The sequence below is a fragment of the Nematolebias whitei genome, chromosome 13, assembly GCF_014905685.2.
Source record: "Nematolebias whitei isolate Nwh7 chromosome 13, NemWhi1, whole genome shotgun sequence".
Classification (NCBI taxonomy): domain Eukaryota; kingdom Metazoa; phylum Chordata; class Actinopteri; order Cyprinodontiformes; family Rivulidae; genus Nematolebias; species Nematolebias whitei.
Window position 1 is genome coordinate 16,925,674 of NC_056510.1, and position 4,315 is coordinate 16,929,988.

Genomic DNA, 4,315 nt, shown 5'->3' on the forward strand with positions numbered 1-4,315 from the left:
ATGTCTGAAATAGGTTATGAACCTTGACAGAAACTAAATATGTCAAGTTTTATTCTCTATGCCCATTTCAGTCCTTGACAACCTCTCCTGTATTGTTCCAGTGTAGTATAGCAGCCTCACTGAGTGGGGCTTACTGGGAGACACTGTCCATGATACAATCCCTGGGCTCGGGTTGCACAGGTCGGGGTTGGAGGAAATCTCAGGTGACCAACCCTGGCTATCCCTTGGCCATGCTGTCCTGGACACGGGAGTGGCCCAGATTTGTCAAGAAGGATTTTCCATTAGCCTACTGTAACAGATGCTGACAGATGCTAAGCAGCACCATGCCTTTGCAGGCTCAAGCTCAAAGTGACACAGGCACAGAAAAATATGGATCTTTCATTATGGATTTAAAACAGCATTATTACATGCATTACCCCCTTCCCCCCCCCCCCCCCCCCCCATGCCTTTGCTATAACATCGTTATTGGCAATTACTAGACAAAAGTCATGGCAGACAGTCAGATAAACCAGCACAACTCATTTAAATTCCCTATATAGAGGTATACTGTTTAGTTAGTTGCTATATTATAAATAGGATTTGAACCATCATGGTTTAGCATTCATAAATGGAACAAATGCTTTGCGTTAGTGTCCTGCGTTTGCTGAGTCAAACCTATATGAACAGCAAAACCAAAACTTCAATCTGATATGACTTGCCGGGAAAATCTTAATTTGAGTAACACAGTGAATTTGGATGATTTAATGTGCTGTCAAATATAAATGAACAATTGTGTATGCATGAATTGTGTAGGTGTCATTATTGCTGACTTCACTGCTGACAGTCAGTTCACTTATTGCATACATCCATCTATCTCTTATCTTTAACCGCTTCTTCCTTTTCTGGTCACTGGGGTCACTGGTGCCCATAACCAGCTATCACTCTGCAAGAGGCGGGTTACACCTGGACAGGTTGCAAGTCCATCACAGCCACTTTAAACAACTTAAGTGCAATTATATGCTCAAATATTTCACAAGTGCAGGGGCTTTTTTTTGTGTTTTTTTTTTTTTTTTTTTACAATGCCATTAAAATAATGTGCAGAAAATGGCTCAAAACCACTAATTGTGTGACTATTTCTCTGTTTTGTCAAATACATTAATTCTCCTTTTTGATACATACAACATTGAAACTGTTTTCTACCTGTCAAACCTAGATTGTTTTTCCAAAAAATATATACTTTGGTTAAAAGTATACACATAAATCATTCACATGGATTTGTATACATATAGTGAACAAACATGTTGTTTATTGCTCAAGCAAGTTTTTTTTTTTTTTTTTTTTTTTGCACAATAAGATCAGCTTTTGCAAATATGATGCATCAGAATACAATATTTCACAGTTCAACTAACTTATAGGTGCTTATTAAAGAGATTTCTGTAAACATTTTAAATTGTTCACTTTCTTACCCTTTTAATTTTTAGACATGAAAAATGCACAAAAATACAATGCTCAAACTCCACATAAACAAAAACAAACAACATGTAGACATACATTGGAATGCTGTATAAAAAAATATAGAATTTTATACTTAACCATCCTGCTGCCCTATAGAACCTGCTACTAGAGTCAAGTTTGGGTTCATAAGTCAATACTGATCAGTTTGTCTCAATGTGATAATAAATACTTGAGTGTTACTTCAGCTTAAAACATGAATGACAGAAATGTCACTTTGGAAATATTTTGGATTCCAATAGAAAGACGGCTCAACAGACAAATCTCATGCCGTATGCAACCGGTGCCAGTGTGAGTTAATATACTCGGGAAACAAGAAATTTGGCCGTTCACCTGAAGAAGAAAGACGGCATTGATAGCCATGGTATGTAAGCTCAATATTAGTTTTTGTTTGTGAGAAATGTGAGACTATACAGAACAGGTCATTTATTTTTTTTTATTTTTTCATTAATCAATAATGTATTTATTTATTGTAATGCCTGGTACCTGTAATAACAGAAATAAAATAGTTAAATCATATTTGATTTTTTTTTTAATATGTAAATGAGATGGGCATTTAATATCACAATATTGTGATATATATATATATATATATATATATATATATATATATATATATAGTTTAATGTGTGAGAAATTTCCCTAAGATTGGAATGACAAACACATGTAAGCACATACATGACACTATGAGAAAACCCTGGTAAGAGAATGATTCCATATATGATAAATACTTAATGCGTCTACAAGAGTTCTAGAGGTATGAGAAAGAAGCTTGACTTTCTATGAAACTATAATGTACAAATGGCAAAATAATAAAAGAGTAAAAGTGCTTTACAGCCCAAAAGTTTTAATTTTACTAAACGTGTCTTATGTCTGATAAACCATAAAACAAATGTAGCCACACCAATTAATGTTTCAGCAAAACATCCAGCTTCAAACCAGCAGCAGACAAATTAAATAAAAGCAAGTTTTGTCCGTTATTTATTTCTCCTATTGTTGTGCATTTGTTTTGTACTACGCTTGTATGTCGATCAGAAATTGAAACTATAAAACGATGAGTCCCATGTTTTTATGCACTATCTGGTTGCATGTCTCATACCACTACTCTGACTCATAGATACTATTACCATCACTTACATAAAGATCAAATAAAAATAGAAAAGTTCACTCTTATGACCTTTCACGTGTTTAAATGATTTTTTTTTTTCTTTTCCAGTCTGTGTTTGAATCTCTACAAACAGCCTTGCCATGTAGTGGTAAGGCAGCTTCCAGCCATGTGTGAATGTCATATCAGTTCATTTCCTAGAGTACGGAATAATTTTGCATTGTACACATTTTTATTTGTTTTAATTTTATGAAAATCAATATGCCTCTTCTTCTAAACTTTTGGATAAAAAAAAATAATAATAATAGTGGACTATTTAACCATTCAGGCAACTTTAACATTTTGTGTGAACGAGTCGAAGTTTAGTGACACCACGTTTTGTTGAAAATATCCTCCTCAGCACATGTAGCCACAGATGAAACTTTAACAAACAGATTTATTAGCTATAAGAAAGAATGTAAACCACGTCTGTTGGAAAGCCCGACAATGTAGGTCAAATACGACGGTAGAACGTTTAGGTGAAATTTGTTAATTTGCTTTATGAATAAAATATAATGTAACAGGTCTATTTAACACTTGTCCATATTGAGTCCAAAACCAAAACTTAAATAATCTGGCTAACTATGAGGAAAAACTTCTCATAAATGCAGGATTAAAAAGCTCCATCTGCCAACTTACTTGCCAGACTATATTAGTTTACAAATTGGAAACCAAAGTTAACTTGCTGTTATAGAAGGTGAACAGATCAAATGTTCCTTCAACTTTGAAGTTTGAAGAAATAAAGTATTATGTATCACTATAGAGCACTACCAGCATGTTTTAATTCAATATGTAACCCTTTGATTGCTTTAAGTACTTCGTCTACTCTAAATGTGCTTAAAGACCACTAAAATCATAATATTGAGTCCAAACAAAACTAGTACTTAAATAATGGCTAATGTTTACAGTTGTATTTCAGTTTGTTATACCATAATGAAAAAGCAGCACAACTTAGTGGAATAGGGATAATGGTCAGATTTAAAATAGAAAGTTTTAGACGAGCGCACGTGGCTCTGTATTATGTAGCAAGACACTGATGATCTGACATATGCGCCATATCTGACCTGAATTTTTACACAGTCCTATATACATATACATATATACAATACATACACACATACACATGCACACGTGTGTGTATATGTTTAGACATGGGACCAAAAACGAGCCAAGACGTTACATTTCCGTCACATGAGAAATTTCCAATAATCATTATTTTACTTATTCATTTATTTATTTTTCAATTCAAATTTATAATTTTAGAAGCAACCCATGGATGGACGAAGAAAGGAAGAGCCTCCATTTCTACTTCCACCAGCCCGCCTGACAAGTGTTCCTACAAACGCAAACCCCCAATGGAGACCTAAAAGTCCCCGCTGATGTCATCAGCAATATGCTAGCTGTTTTGAAATGCTCGCAACGAAGCAAAATACAAAGGGGGTGCAGGGAAGAAATTCAGAGACCTACCCAAAGGAAACCAAGAAAGGGCATGGAGGACCACAAAGCACATATCCAGTGTACGCTGCTTTCGACAGGATGTGCTAATGCATCATTTTCTCTACCTTTAGGGCTGAACAGGAAAACGGCTGCACTTTGGGGAAAATCCCTGAAAATGTTTTTCGTGTTGTGATTGCAAATATATATATATATATATATATATATATATATATATATATATTT

At 34.5% G+C, this 4,315-nt stretch overlaps 1 protein-coding gene across 1 annotated transcript in view; it reads right to left on the minus strand.

Annotated features, from left to right (window-relative positions):
• Window positions 1–4,315, minus strand: part of ikzf2 (IKAROS family zinc finger 2) — a 31,834-nt gene that overhangs the window by 13,901 nt on the left and 13,618 nt on the right. The gene's annotated exons all lie outside the window — the stretch shown is intronic.